The 17,211-nt window shown below is 42.7% G+C and overlaps 1 protein-coding gene and 1 pseudogene across 1 annotated transcript in view; one reads left to right on the forward strand and one right to left on the reverse strand.

The window, feature by feature from the left end:
* LOC135525310 (zinc finger protein 850-like) overlaps positions 1–10,838 on the reverse strand; it is a 138,484-nt pseudogene extending 127,646 nt beyond the window's left edge.
* LOC135532479 (zinc finger protein 436-like) overlaps positions 1–17,211 on the forward strand; it is a 781,678-nt gene that overhangs the window by 728,281 nt on the left and 36,186 nt on the right. The window lies entirely within an intron of this gene.

The raw sequence follows: 17,211 nt of genomic DNA on the forward strand, positions 1-17,211 counted from the left end.
ATATGGTTTCAAAAGGTAAACACATTCTCAGGCAACAATATGAGACAACGGGACCACTGTGTATGTTCTCTGAAGAATTTTAAGTCAACGTGATGTGAAATATCAATATACACACGAGAAGTAATTATTCTCCCGTGTGGATTCTCACATGACGTTTAAGTGACCGTGATGAGTAATATGTCTTCCCACAGTCTGAGCATTTGCAAGGGTTCTCCCCTGTGTGCAGTCTCATGTGTTCTTTCAGCTTTCCTGAATGGTTAAAACACTTTCCACAGTGGGAGCAGCGGTAAGGCTTCTCCCCTGTATGTATTCGCTTATGAGCGTTCAGGTTTCCTGACTCTCTAAAACTTTTTCCACAATGGGAGCAGTGATAAGGCTTCTCCCCTGTGTGTATTCGCTCGTGAGATTTCATGTTTCCTAACTTATTAAAACGCTTTCCACACTGGCCGCAATGGTGTGGCCTCGCTCCTGTGTGTATCCTCTCATGTCTTTTCAGGCTTCCTAATCTGGTAAACCTAGTTCCACACTGGGAGCAGTGGTAAGGCTTCTCTCCTGTGTGTATTCGCTCATGAGCTTTCAGGCTTCCTAACTGGTTAAAACTCTTTCCACACTGAGAGCAGAGGTGTCGTCTTGCTGTTTTGGACATCTTTGGTTCCTCGAAGATTGGTTTTCCTCCTGCCAAAGACAGTGTTTATTTAAAGAGAGACGTAAATTGAAATAATTGATAATCATAACAATGAGCAATCCATCAGATGGGTTTACACCCATTCCCCCTCTAATCAGTGGACCTTCCCCCACGGAAACATTGATCACTGACCTCAGCAACGATGCAAATCCTAACTATGCCGAGGGGCTGGAAATGTTAGATTTTGATGCCATAAGCAAGAAAAATGCAGACATTGGGCCAGATGCTCTCCAAAATAGACCATCAGGCAGAGGCCTTGTGAAGGTTCTCTCCAGTTTAGCCCTCAACTATGCCCACCAGTAGAGATGGACAGTGTACCAGTACCTCAATGCCCAACAGAGGTACGAGCAGGAAGCTGGGGAGCTCAAGGCACAGGTGGAGAGAACCAGGGAGCTGGCATCGAAAGCCGAAAAAGATAAGCTACTGCTATCCGAGGAACTGTGTGTGAGAACAGATAAACACTTATAACAAAGAACGCGAACAAACTCTTGACCAAGTCCATATTCTAAAGGAACAACTCGTTTTAGCCAAAACGAAATATGATGCTGTCCACGCAAATCAACTTGATGCCCTGCAAACGGTTGTGAATGAAACAACTCAAAGCAATAATGTTCTATTTCAAAAGCTGCAGACCAAAGACAATCAGTTAACTTCTTATGGCTGGGGGCAGTATTGAGTAGCTTGGATGAATAAGGTGCCCAGAGTAAACTGCCTGCTACTCAGTCCCAGAAGCTAAGATATGCATATTATTAGTATATTTGGATAGAAACACTCTGAAGTTTCTAAAACTGTTTGAATGATGTCTGGAGTATAACAGAACATATATGACAGGCAAAAACCTGAGAAAAAATCCTAACAGGAAGTGGGAAATCTGAGGTTTGTAGTTTTTCAACACATCCCCTATTGAAGATACAGTGGGATATTGGTCATCTTGCACTTCCTAATGCTTCCACTAGATGTCAACAGTCTTTAGAACCTTGTTTGATGCTTCTACTGTGAGGGGGCCGAATGAGAGGGGAATGAGTCTGCAAGGAGCCATGATCTGACAATGTGCGTTCATGTGAGAGTTACATTGCATTTCTACAGAGAAAGGAATTCTCTGGTTGGAACATTATTGAAGATTTATGTTAAAAACACCCTAAAGATTGATTCTATACTTCGTTTGACATGTTTCTACGGACTGTAACGGAACTTTTTGACTTTGTCTGCTTGTGCGTCATGAATTTGGATTACAGGGCTGAAGGAATTTGGACATAAATTATAAACTTTATTGAACAAATCAAACATTTATTGTGGAACTGGGATTCCTTGGAGTGCATTCTGATGAAGAACATCAAAGATTAGTGAATATTTATAATGCCGTTTCTGACTAATGTTGACTCCACAACATGGCAGATATCTGTTTGGCTGTTTTGGTCTCTGAGGGCTGTACTCAGATTATTGCATGGTATGCTTTTCCCGTAAAGATTTTTTGAAATATGACACAGCGGTTGCATTTAGGAAAAGTTTACCTTTTGTATCTTTTATCAATGTTTATTATGAGTATTTCTGTAAATTGGACATTTTTGGACATAAATATGCACTTTATCAAACAAAACATACATGTATTGTGTAACATGATTTTTTTTATTTTACCTTTATTTTACTAGGCAAGTCAGTTAAGAACACATTCTTATTTTCAATGACGGCCTAGGAACAGTGGGTTAACTGCCTGTTCAGGGGCAGAACGACAGATTTGTACCTTGTCAGCTCGGGGGTCTGAACTTGCAACCTTTCGGTTACTAGTCCAACGCTCTAACCACTCGGCTACACTGCCGCCCCAGGTCAAAGGTTAGTGATTAATTCTCTGTCTATTTCTTCTTTTTGTGTTTTTCTTTGACTTGGCGGTGACCTAACGTAATCATTTGGTGTGCTTTCACTGTAAAGCATTTTTGAAATCGGACACTGTGGTGGGATTAACAACAAGATTACCTTTACAATGGTATAAGATACTTGTATGTTTGAGGAAATTTAATTATGAGATTTCTGTTGCTTGAATTTGGCGCCCTGCACTTTCACTGGCTGTTGTCATATCGATACCGTTAACGGGATCGCAGCAATCAGTTAATGAACACAATGACCAAGTTGGAGGACAAAACAGCAGAACTCATTGAAGTCACTGATTTAATGAAGGATGAGAAAGACCAGGTGAGAAAGTTGGAAAAGGTGACCTCTAAACCAAAAGGAGGACCGCTCACTCCACACTGGAGACCGCTCACTCCACACTGGAGACCGCTCACTCCACACTGGAGACCGCTCACTCCACACTGGAGACCGCTCACTCCACACTGGAGACCTCTCACTCCACACTGGAGACCGCTCACTCCACACTGGAGACCGCTCACTCCACACTGGAGACCGCTCACTCCACACTGGAGACCGCTCACTCCACACTGGAGACCTCTCACTCCACACTGGAGACCGCTCACTCCACACTGGAGACCGCTCACTCCACACTGGAGACCCCTCACTCCACACTGGAGACCGCTCACTCCACACTGGAGACCTCTCCCTGCAAACCATGACAGATAGGTACGAGGCAGAGCAGAGCAAGGACGACACCTACGTGTCTAAAATAAACACCCCCAACTCCCAGGTGGACTCTGTGATGCAGCAGAACACCACCCTTAGGTATCATCTGGAGGAACTCCAGAACAGTCACGCGCTATCGCGGGACAACCAAACCAAGCAACCTAGCTCACATTCGGAGCTCAGAGAATGAGGGAATGTAAACGACAGGAGATTTCAGCCTCTTTCTCTTGGCCATTCGGCCCACAGTGACATGGGGCCTCCTCACCAACACAACCACAGCTTGACTTTTCCTCTTGGCCTTTCAGCCCACAATTCCCAATGGGAGGGTGCAGATCCTCCCCGCGCACTCGGCGGGGATCGCCTTGACAAAATCATCAAAAACATCCGCCTCTTTGACCCTTTCAGGAAAGCCAAACAACACAGACATTCTTAGCAGACATAGAGGACGCCTTGGATGGCTATCCTAACGCTACGAATGCCGACAGGCTCTACCTATTGAAGCGAACGTCCAATAGACACGTGACAAGGTTCATCCGTCTACAAGAGCAACACGTGCAAAACCGACGACGCTAAACTTGCCACGGTTGTGAAAATAGAATTCAGTGGTTCTGCGACTCGCAAACCCCGGCTTCGTTCAGCTTATTTTGGCATGCTAACTGAAACAGGATAATCTATGTGGACGACGTTCTCATGAGAAGTGAGACTTGGTAACGTCACCTCAACGGACCAAGTTCTCAACCAACTCGGGTGAATTGTGGCCCATTTCTCCTGACAGAGCTGGTGTAACTGAGTCAGGTTTGTAGGCCTCCTTGCTCGCACATGCCTTTTCAGGCCTGCCCACACATTCTCTATAGGATTGAGGTCTGAGCTTTGTGATGGCCACTCCAATAACTTGGCTTTTTTTGTCCTTTTCTCCAAAAAGTACAATCTTTGTCCCCATGTACAGTTGCAAACTATAGTCAGGCTTTTTTTGGGCGGTTTTGGAGCAGTGGCTTCTTCCTTGCTGAGCGGCCTTTCAGGTTATGTCGATATAGGACACGTTTTGCTGTGGATATAGACACTTTTGTATCCGTTTCCTCCAGCATCTTCACAAGGTCCTTTGCAATTCTTCTGGGATTGATTTGGACTTTTCGCACCCAAGTACGTTCATCTCTAGGAGACACAACGCAACTCCTTCCAGAAAAACGAGTTTTAATGACTCCAACCTAAGTGTATGTAACGTCCGACTTCAACTGTATACACGCAGTGCCTCCGGAAAGTATTCAGACCCCTTGAGTGTTTTCTAAAACTGATTCAATTGTATTTTTTTAGCTCATTAAAATGTACAAAATATACCCCGTAATGACAAAGCAAAAACAGGATTTTAGATTGTTGTTTTTTTTTTTACAAATGAAAAACTGAAATGTCACATTTACAAAAGAATTCAGAACATTTACTCAGTACTTTGTTGAAACACCTTTGGCAGTGATTACAGCCTTGAGCCTTCTTGGGTATGACACTACAAGTTTGGCACACCTGTACTTGAGGAGTTTCTCTCATTCTCTGCAGATCCTCTCAAGCTCTGTCAGGATGGATGTTGCGCATTGCTGCATAGCTATTTTCAGGTCTCTCCAGAGATGTTTGATCAGGTTCAAGTCCGGGCTCTGGTTGGGCCACTCAAGGCATTCTGAGACTTGTCCCGAAGCCACGTCTGCGTTGTCCTGTTGGAAGGTGAACCTTTGCCCCAGTCTGAGGTCCTGAGTGCTTTGGAGCAGGTTTCCATCAATTATCTCTCTGTAATTTTCTCCGTTCATCTTTCCTTCGATCCTTACTAGTCTCCCAGTCCCTGCCGCTGAAAAATATCCCCACACCATGATGCTGCCACCACCACACTTCACTGTAGGGATGGTGCCAGGTTTCCTCCAGACCTGACACTTGGCATTCAGGCCAAATAGTTCAATCAGATCAGAGAATCTTGTTTCTCGTGGTCTGAGAGTCCTTTAGGTGCCTTTTGGCAAACTCCAAGCAGGCTTTCATGTGCCTTTTACTGAAAAGTGGCTTCAATCTGGCCACTTCACTTTGGCCGGGCGGTGGTCTTGGTGGTTCCAAACTTTCCATTTAAGAATGATGACGGCCACTGTGTTCTTTAGGACCTTCAATGCTGCAGAAATGCTGGTCCACTTCCCCAGATCCGTGACACAATCCTGTCTCAAACTCCAAGCAGGCTTTCGTTTTCTGTCCTGAGTGCTTTGGAGCAGGTTCTCTGTTCCATTCATCTTTCCCTCAGTCCTAACAAGTCTCCCAGTCCTTGCTGCAAAACATCCCCTTCACTGTCGGGATGATGCCAAGTTTCCACCAGACGTGATGCTTGGAATTCAGCTCTGGTTGGGCCACTCAAGGACATTCTGAGACTTGGAGTTTGGAGTTTTCCAAGCGGGCTGTCAGGTGCCTTATACTGAGGAGTGGCTTCCATCTGGCCACTCTTCCATAAAGGCCTGATTGTTGGAGGGCTGCAGAGTTGGTTGTCCTTCTGGAAGGTTCTCCCATCTCCACAGAGGAACCCTGGAGCGCTGTCAGTGACCATCGGGTTCTTGGTCACCTCCCTAACCAAGGCCCTTCTCCACCGATTGTTCAGTTTGGCCAGGCAGCCAGCTTTTGGTAGAGTCTTGGTGGTTCCACACTTCTTCCTTTTAAGAATGATTGAGGACCTTGTGTTTTTTTGGGACCTTCATGCAACCTTAACATGCTGCAGAAATGTGTTGGTACACTTCCCCCGTTCTGCGCTGTCACTCAATCCTCTCTCAAGGACAACTCCTTTGACCTCAGGGCTTGGTTTTTGCTCTGACATCCAAAAGTGCAATCAATTTAATTTACCACAGGTGTACTCCAATCAGGTCGTAGAAACATCTCAAAGATAATCAATGGTAACAGCATGCACCTCAGCTCCATTTCAAGTCTCATAGCAAAGGGTTTGAATACTTATGTAAATAAGATTTAAAAAATTATACATTTGCAAACAGGTATAACAACCTGTTTTCGCTTTGTCGTTAAGGGGTAGTGTGTGTTGATTGAATCAGGCTGTAACGTAACTAAATATGGAAAAGTCAAGGGGTCTGAATACTTTCCAAATATAGTGTATATAATGTATATAGCCATGTTATACAGTATGAATAGACTTGTTCAGTCACATGTCATGAATTCACTATGACATCATCATATTTACATACATTTTATGGGTTAAAAAGTGTTTGTTTTTTCTCAGACTTCAATAAACAACTCCAGGTGAAAGACAAAGGCCATAGCTGTAATAAAATAACAAATTAACTGGCAAAGCAGCAGAGCGAGGCCCGCATCCAGCAACGTCACGAGTCACGTTTTGCAGCCGTTTCAGTACAGCACTACAGGGAGAGAGAGGGAGAGAGCAGCTGTTTCAGTACAGCACTACAGGGAGAGAGGGGGGAGCAGCTGTTTCAGTACAGCACTACAGGGAGAGAGAGGGGGAGAGCAGCTGTTTCAGTACAGCACTACAGGGAGAGAGGGGGGAGCAGCTGTTTCAGTACAGCACTACAGGGAGAGAGAGGGGGAGAGCAGCTGTTTCAGTACAGCACTACAGGGAGAGAGAGGGGGAGAGCAGCTGTTTCAGTACAGCACTACAGGGAGAGAGGGGGAGAGCAGCTGTTTCAGTACAGCACTACAGGGAGAGAGAGGGGGAGCAGCTGTTTCAGTACAACACTACAGGGAGAGAGGGGGGGAGAGCAGCTGTTTCAGTACAACACTACAGGGAGAGAGAGGGGGAGCAGCTGTTTCAGTACAACACTACAGGGAGAGAGAGGGGGAGCAGCTGTTTCAGTACAGCACTACAGGGAGAGAGAGGGGAGCAGCTGTTTCAGTACAGCACTACATGGAGAGAGAGGGGGAGCAGCTGTTTCAGTACAGCACTATAGGGAGAGAGAGGGAGAGCAGCTGTTTCAGTACAGCACTACAGGGAGAGAGAATCCACGGGAAAACATCCACTGGACTAGTTTCAATGTATGGAATCACCTAGGAGTTTCTGGATGTTGGGTAAACTTCTCCCTTGAAGCATCATTGAGAAATAATTAATTGAAGTTGGGACATTTGTAGACTAAGAGGTTAGAATGTTGGGCCAGTAACAGAAAGGTCTCTGGTTCAAATCTCCACACCCGCAATATAGAAAAAAATATGCTGTTCTGAACTTGAGCAAGGCTATTAACCCGCAACAATAACCCCGGGCAAAGATGACGTGGACGTCGATTAACCCCCACACCTCTCTGATCCAGAGGGGTTGTGTTCAATGCAGAAGACATTACAGTCCTCCTTTAAGAATCCATAATGTTTCATCATTACATGCTGCAGTCCTCCTTTAAGACTCCATAATGTTTCATCATTAGATGCTACAGTCCTCCTTTAAGACTCCATAATGTTTCATCATTAGATGCTACAGTCCTCCTTTAAGACTCCATAATGTTTCATCATTAGATGCTACAGTCCTCCTTTAAGACTCCATAATGTTTCATCATTAGATGCTACAGTCCTCCTTTAAGACTCCATAATGTTTCATCATTAGATGCTACAGTCCTCCTTTAAGACTCCATAATGTTTCATCATTAGATGCTACAGTCCTCCTTTAAGACTCCATAATGTTTCATCATTAGATGCTACAGTCCTTCTTTAAGACTCCATAATGTTTCATCATTACATGCTGCAGTCCTCCTTTAAGACTCCATAATGTTTCATTATTAGATGCTACAGTCCTCCTTTAAGACTCCATAATGTTTAATCATTAGATGCTACAGTCCTCCTTTAAGACTCCATAATGTTTCATCATTAGATGCTGCAGTCCTCCTTTAAGACTCCATAATGTTTCATCATTAGATGCTACAGTCCTCCTTTAAGACTCCATAATGTTTCATCATTAGATGCTACAGTCCTCCTTTAAGACTCCATAATGTTTCATCATTACATGCTGCAGTCCTCCTTTAAGACTCCATAATGTTTCATCATTAGATGCTACAGTCCTCCTTTAAGACTCCATAATGTTTCATCATTAGATGCTACAGTCCTCCTTTAAGACTCCATAATGTTTCATCATTAGATGCTACAGTCCTCCTTTTAGACTCCATAATGTTTCATCATTAGATGCTACAGTCCTCCTTTAAGACTCCATAATGTTTCATCATTACATGCTGCAGTCCTCCTTTAAGACTCCATAATGTTTCATCATTAGATGCTACAGTCCTCCTTTAAGACTCCATAATGTATCATCATTAGATGCTACAGTCCTCCTTTAAGAGAGATCTTTGATGAAAACCTGCTCCAGAGCAGAACCTGCTGCTTTATCAGAGTTCTGAGTAGAGGGTCTGAATACTTAAGTAAATGTAATATTTCAGTTTTGTATTTTTTCCAATAATTAGCAAAAATATCAAACGTTTTTGTTTGTTGCTTTATCAGTATGGGTTATTGTGTTTTTAGAATAAGGTTGTAACCTAACAAAACTTGGAAAAAGTCAAGGGGTCTGAATACTTTCTGGAGGCACTGTACTCTCCGATGCCAAGTCTAGACAGGACCATCCCCCAGGTCCCCACTCTACTCACCGTATGTGTAGTGATGTCCAGTCAGTTGTTTTAAAATATATATTTGCCATGTTTAACAAGTCCTGTAGATCAGATGTTAATGAAGCAATACAGACCACATTGAAGTGTCTTGAGTTTTGTTTGCCTGTTCTACAGTCTTTTAAATATGGGGGGGATTGACCGGGACAGGCAATGTCACATCCATACTGTTTTTAGGAAACATGTTTGTAAAACAAGCACCTTACATCGGATCATCTTGAAACTTTCCCTCTAAATCTAACTTTCATCAAGGTTTTATATGGTCTATTGGTTTCTCTCTTTTCATTGGCAGAATCCTTTTTCAGTGTTATGATATTCATAACATCCATATACACTACTCCATCTTCCTGTCAACTAACAGAACTCTGCTGGTTGTCCTGGTAACAGATACCAGTCCATCTTCCTGTCAACTAACAGAACTCTGCTGGTTGTCCTGGTAACAGATATCAGTGGGCAGATCTGTTGTATTTGTTCAAACTACAGCACTTACTTTGATGTGTCAAATCGGATCCTTTCATCTCTTCTCCTCCTCTCACAGTTACACTCAGCCCCGTTGTTTTCCTGAAGTCCACCAGCAGCACAGACAACCTCTTCATACCCAGCAGTAAGGTGCTACCAGGAGAGGCACGACACGGGGACTCCAGGAGGGAGGAAGGTCTATCGTTGTCCTGGTAACCATAAAGAGGGGACACAGACACATATCATTATGGATGCTGATGTCACCGCTGTCATGAAGTGCTTTACTGAAGCCCAGACCCCGATAGAGCAAGCTGTATGCTAGACCAGACCAAGCTGTATGCTAGTCCAGACCAAGCTGTACCATCTGGTGTTCTGATCTAGAGAGACTCTTCTCTGCCTCGTCAGCATCAGGATGTTGTTGAGGCTCCCCAGAGGATCCATAATAGTCATGTCTCTCTCCTGTGTGAACAAGAACATCAAACAGATAGTGAACTTATGACCGTCTATTAAAATCATAGGGTCTTAGACGAGGCATTAATCTCTCTAAACAGGGCCTAAAATGCAAATGTTAAAGGGTAGTTCCACGAAATGGGTGCCTTTTGCGTCCCTTTGATATTTTAAGTGTAAATTATTCTCCAATATTGCATTTTAAAAGCCTGTTATACCAGATGAGATGCACTTTAATGTAGACCACGTGGAGAATTTAATACATCTAATTTAAAAGATATGTACCAAAGGCAGATTGACCCTTTAAGAATGTATAAAGTACTGAACAACATAGTCAAGTAGAACTTCATTAGAATGCCCCTTAAAAACCACACATTAGTTCAATAACTGCATAGTTTGTGCCCGTTTAAGACAGTACTCACTGGTGTTAATCTGATATTCTGTCTCCTCCTCTTTCACTCTCAAAACGTCTTCCTTCTTCACCTCCACTGCGATAGCATCCTCTTCCTCTCTTAAAGGTTCTTCCTCAATAACATCATCTTCTTCTTCTTTCACGACAATGTTCAGCCCCAAAGCTTCATTCTGCATACAGCAGGCCTCCTCTTCTTTAGCAAGGGAGGAGTAGTTTAGTGAACTCATGGTCCGGGATGTTAGAATTAGCGACTAGCCTAGTGCTAGTAAGGTAGCATTAGCGGCTTGGCTCAGTATCATTGCTTAACAACTTTGCAAATTGAACAAGCAAATTACATTAAAGTTAACCAGTTGATACGTCAAATGAACTGCGTTTACAACACTGAGATTAGCTAATGTACATTAACATGGTCTAAAGCGTCAATCTTTTAGTTTCATGTTTGCTAGCAAGCTACCGAGGTGGTTGAAAGGCGCTTTGTTGTTCCTGAAGAAGCGTCCCGTCCAGTCCATTATACGTCACGCAAGAAGAGTTAGCTGAAAGACGCACATCGCCATCTGCTGACTGGAATAGGTTGTGTTTTAATACACATTTGCTCTGTTCATTTTTCACATTCGTTTGTATCTAGATGTGACGGTACTAATCCCGTAAAGCTACGCTCTTTAAGATACAAATCATCCTGTAAACCAGGGGTGGGCAACTCCAGTCCTCGGGGCCTGATTGATGTCACACTTTTTCTCCATCCCGAGCAAACACAGCTGATTAATCAAACTGCAATCTAAACTGAAGATCATGATTAGGTGATTACTGGAGTCTGGTGTGTTAGCTGGGGCAAAGCTGTGACACTAATCGGGCCCTCGAGGACTGGAATTGCCCAACCCCGCTGTAAACAATATCGCAAATACATCACATGCAAATATAACTTGATAATCTGTGGTGCTTTACACTGAGTTGACAAAACATTAAGAATACCTGCTCCTCCCATGACATAAACTGACTAGGTGAATCCAGGCTAAAGCTATGATCCCTTATTGATGCCACTATATAAATCCACTTCAGTCAGTGTAGATGAAGGGGAGGCGATGGCTTAAATAAGGATTTTAAAGCCTTGAGACAAATGAGACATGGATTGTGTATGTGTGCCATTCAGAGGGTGAATGGGGAAGACAAAATAGTTAAGAGCCTTTGAACAGGGTATGGTAGTTGGTCCCAGGCGCAGGTTGTGCGCCTGCAACGCTGCTGGGGTTTTCCAGCTTCCCATGTGATTTGTTTTCTCATGAGCATGGCCTTATTTCTATTACAGCATATTGGATGACATTCATTCATATTCCATTCAACCTGTTCAATGTAACAGCAACAGGTTTAGGCTACTATGTGATACTAGAATTTTCCCTATACCCATCATGAGATTGCTACAACCTAGCCTATGAATGGAAGTTTAGAACGTAGGTGTCGAGATACAGACAGTGACACATGGACAGACAGTCGTGAAGACATCAGCAACTAATTATCATGGTCCAAACACACCAAGACAGTCATGAAGAGGGCACGACAACAACTTTTCCACCTCAGGAGAGTGAAAAGATTTGACATGGGTCCCCAGATCCTCAAAAAGTTCTACAGCTGCACCATCGAGTGCATCACCACCTGGAATGGCAACTGCTCGGCATCTGACCGTAATGCACTACAGAGGGTTGTGACCATCACTGGGGTCAAGCTTCCTGCCATTATGGACCTATATAAAGAAAGCCCAAAAAATCAGATACTCCAGTCACCCAAGTCATAGACTGTTAGCTCTGCTCCCGCAAGTCAAGCGGTACCGGAGCACCAAGTCTAGAACCAAAAGGCTCCTTAACAGCTTCCACCCCCAAGCCAAAAGACTGCTGAACAATTCATTAAATGGCCACCGGACTATTTACATTGACCCCTCCATTTGTTTTGTACACTGCTGCTACTCGCTGTTTATTATCTATGAAATGTCACTTCAGTAGTTACATGTCCAAACTACTTCGCCTAACCTGTACCCCGCACACTGACTCGGTACCAGTACCCCCTGTATATAGCCTCCACAGACTCGGTACCAGTACCCCCTGTATATAGCCTCCACATTGACTCAGTACCAGTACCCCATGTATATAGCCTCCACACTGACTCGGTACCAGTAGCCCCTGTATATGGCCTCCACATTGACATTGTAGCCTAGTGGTTAGAGCATTGGACTAGTAACCGAAAGGTTGCAAGTTCAAATCCCCGAGCTGACAAGGTACAAAATCTGTCGTTCTGCCCCTGAACAGGCAGTTAACCCACTGTTCCTAGGCCGTCGTTGAAAATAAGAATTTGTTCTTAACTGACTTGCCTGGTAAAATAAAGGTTAAAAAAATAAATGTTCTTAACTCTTCTTGAACTCTACTGTTAGTTAAAGGGCTTGTAAGTAAACATTTCACTGTAAGGTCTACACTTGTTGTATTCGGCGCATGTGACAAATAAAGTTTGATTTTATGACAAATTCAGGTATGTTTATCCCGTTTTTTTCTATTTAAGAAACCTTTGTCAACAGATGTCTCTGAATGTCCTTGAGTGGCCCAGCCAGAGCCCGGATTTGAACCCGATCGAACATCTCTGGAGAGACCTGAAAATAGCTGTGTAGCGATGCTCCCCGTCCAACCTGACAGAGCTATAGAGGATCTGCAGAGAAGAATGGGAGAAACATGAGGCTCCTGATGCCCTCAAGGGCACATTGACAGATTTTTCACCTAGTCGTCTCTGGGATTCAAACCAGAGACCTTTCAGTTACTGGCCCAACACAATTAACCGCTAGGCTACCTGCAGCAGGAGCCCCATGTTGACAGGAGAGCCCACCTTTATTTCTCCCTCATTATGAACATTCATATTGGTCAATATGTGTGCCCAAACAATTAGAGCTTCTACTTTTAAAAATACACCTTTCCAGAAACAAGTCTCTCACCGTTGCCGCTTGTTATAGTTCCCTCTCAGCCCCCAGCTGTGCCCTGGACACCATATGTGAATTGATTGCCCCAGATCTATCTTCAGAGTTCGTACTGTTATGTGACCTAAACCGGGATATGCTTAACACACCGGCCACCCTACAATCTAAGCTAGATGCCCTCAATTTCACACAAATTATAAAGGAATTTACCAGGTACAACCCTAAATACACAACCATGGGCCTCATAGATATCATCCTGACCAACTTGCCCTCTAAATACACCTCTGCTGCCTTCAACCAGGATCTCAGTGATCACTGCCTCATTGCCTGCGTCCGTGGTCAAACGACCACCCCTCATCACTGTCAAGAGCTCCCTAAAACACTTCAGCAAGCAGGCCTTTCTAATCGACCTGGCCCAGATATCCTGGTAGGATATTGACCTCATCCCGTCAGTAGGGGATGCCTGGTTGTTCTTATTAAAAGTAATTTCCTCACCATCTTAAATAAGCCCCGTTCAAAAAAGTGTAGAACTAAGAACAGATATGGCCCTTGGTTCACCCCAGACTTGACTGCCCTTGAACAGAAGAAAAACATCCTGTGGCGTTCTGCATCGAATAGCGATGTGCAACTTTTCAGGGAAGCCCGGAACCAATATACACAGTCCATTAGGAAAGTTAAGGGCTAACTTTTTCAAACAGAAATTTGCATTCTGTAGCACTAATTCCAAAATGCGCCTCCCAGGTGGAAAAAAATCCTGGACCTTCCACGACGCATACAAACCCATAGTACCCTCCAAACTTGTCATTAAGCTCGATACCCTGGGTCTCGACCCCGCGCTGTGCAACGGGGTCCTGGACTTCCTGATAGGCCGCCCCCAGGTGGTGAGTGTAGGTAACAACATCTCCACCCCACTGATCCTCAACACTGGGGCCCCACAATGGTGCGTTCTCGGCCCTCTCCTGTACTCCCTGTTCACCCATGACAGCGTGGCCACGCACGCCTCCAACTTGTCACCAAAAACACTCACAAACTTTTACAGATGCACAATCGAGAGCATCCTGTCGGGCTGCATCACCGCAGAAACTACTCCGCCCACAACCGTAAGGCTCTCCAGAGGGTAGTGAGGTCTGCACAATGCATCACCGGGGGTAAACTACCAGCTCTCCAGGACACCTACACCACCCCATGTCACAGGAAGGCCAAATAGATCATCAAGGACAACAACCACCCGAGCCACTGCCTGTTCACCCCGCTATCATCCAGAAGGCGAGGTCAGTACAGGTGCATCAAAGCTGGGACCGAGAGACTGAAAAACAGCTTCTATCTCAAGGCCATCAGACTGTTAAACAGCCATCACTAGCACATTAGAGGCTGCTGCCTATTGGCATAAATACATAGACTAATGATATCTATCATAGACTAGAAATCACTGGCCACTTTAAGGAATGAAACACTAGTCACTTTAATAATGTTTACATGTCTTGCATTACTCATCTCATATGTACATACTGTATTCTATACTATTCTACTGTATCTTAGTCTATGTATTACTCATCTCATATGTACATACTGTATTCTATACTATTCTACTGTATCTTAGTCTATGTATTACTCCTCTCAAATGTACATACTGTATTCTATACTATTCTACTGTATCTTAGTCTATGCATTACTCATCTCATATGTACATACTGTATTCTATACTATTCTACAGTATCTTAGTCTATGCATTACTCCTCTCATATGTACATACTGTATTCTATACTATTCTACTGTATCTTAGTCTATACATTACTCATCTCATATGTACATACTGTATTCTATACTATTCTACTGTATCTTAGTCCGTTACGCTGTGACGTCGCTCATCTATATGTACATAGTCTTAATTCATTCCTCCTTAGATGTGTGTGTATTGGTTATATGTTGTGTAAGCTGTTAGATATTACTGCACTGTCCAAGCTGGAAGAACAAGCATATCGCTGCACCCGCAAAAAACACTTGCTAACCACGTATATGTGACCAATACAATTTGATTTGGCAAAATTACAGACACTACCATCTTACACTACTTCTAACAAATGGTTAAATTACAGACTACCATCTTACACTGCTTCTAACAAATGGTAAAATTACAGACACTGCCATCTTACACTGCTTCTAGCAAATGGTTAAATTACAGACACTACCATCTTACACTGCTTCTAGCAAATGGTTAAATTACAGACACTACCATCTTACACTGCTTCTAACAAATGGTTAAATTACAGACACTACCATCTTACACTGCTTCTAGCAAATGGTAAAATTACAGACACTACCATCTTACACTGCTTCTAACAAATGGTTAAATTACAGACACTACCATCTTACACTGCTTCTAACAAATGGTAAAATTACAGACACTACCATCTTACACTGCTTCTAACAAATGGTTAAATTACAGACTACCATCTTACACTGCGTTTCTAAAAAATGGTTAAATTACAGACACTACCATCTTACACTGCTTCTAACAAATGGTAAAATTACAGACACTACCATCTTACACTGCCTTCTAACAAATGGTTAAATTACAGACACTACCATCTTACACTGCTTCTAACAGATGGCAAAATTACAAAACACTACCATCTTACACTGCTTCGAGATAATGGTTAAATTACAGACACAACCATCTTACACTGCTTATAATAAATGGTAAAATTACAGACACTACCATCTTACACTGCTTCTAACAAATGGTTAAATTACAGACACTACGATCTTACACTGCTTCTAACAAATGGTTAAATTACAGACACTACCATCTTACACTGCTTCTAACAGATGGTTACATTACAGACACTACCATCTTACAATACATCTAGCAAATGGTTACATTACAGACACTACCATCTTACACTGCTTCTAACAAATGGTTAAATTACAGACACTACCATCTTACACTGCTTCTAACAAATGGTTAAATTACAGACACTACCATCTTACACTGTTTCTAACAAATGGTTACATTACAGACACTACCATCTTACACTGCTTCTAACAAATGGTTAAATTACAGACACTACCATCTTACACTGCTTCTAACAAATGGTTAAATTACAGACACTACCATCTTACACTGCTTCTAACAAATGGTTAAATTACAGACACTACCATCTTACACTGCGTTTCTAAAAAATGGTTAAATTACAGACACTACCATCTTACACTGCTTCTAACAAATGGTAAAATTACAGACACAACCATCTTACACCACTTCTAGCAAATGGTAAAATTACAGACACTACCATCTTACACGGCTTCTAACAAATGGTTAAATTACAGACACTACGATCTTACACTGCTTCTAACAAATGGTTAAATTACAGACACTACCATCTTACACTGCTTCTAACAAATGGTTACATTACAGACACTACCATCTTACACTGCTTCTAGCAGATGTGTCAAATATGGCTATTGGATCTTCCCAGACTCTCATCATCGGATGGGCCCCAGCCATCAATCTGCAAGGCTCTTTTGATCTGTGGAACCTTGCAAGTTGATTAGTAACAATAGATTCATAAAGTATTTGCTTGTTAGTTTGATGAAAATATAATTGAAACTTAAAAGTGACAAATATTTTGTTTAGAATTTATTTCCTGTCGGGAAGTTTACATTCTAGGACAATTCAGGAAACTACCATGATATCCTATAATACTATGATACACATCCCTATGATATCCTATAATACTATGATATACATCCCTATGATATCCTATAATACTATGATATACATCCCTATGATATCCTATAATACTATGATACACATCCCTATGATATCCTATAATACTATGATACACATCCCTATGATATCCTATGATATACATCCCTATGATATCCTATAATACTATGATACACATCCCTATGATATCCTATAATACTATGATACACATCCCTATGATATCCTATGATACTGTGATACACATCCCTATGATATCCTATGATACACATCCCTATGATATCCTATGATACACATCCCTATGATATCCTATGATACACATCCCTATGATATCCTATGATACACATCCCTATGATA

Source organism: Oncorhynchus masou, chromosome 5 (genome assembly GCF_036934945.1).
Source record: "Oncorhynchus masou masou isolate Uvic2021 chromosome 5, UVic_Omas_1.1, whole genome shotgun sequence".
Classification (NCBI taxonomy): domain Eukaryota; kingdom Metazoa; phylum Chordata; class Actinopteri; order Salmoniformes; family Salmonidae; genus Oncorhynchus; species Oncorhynchus masou.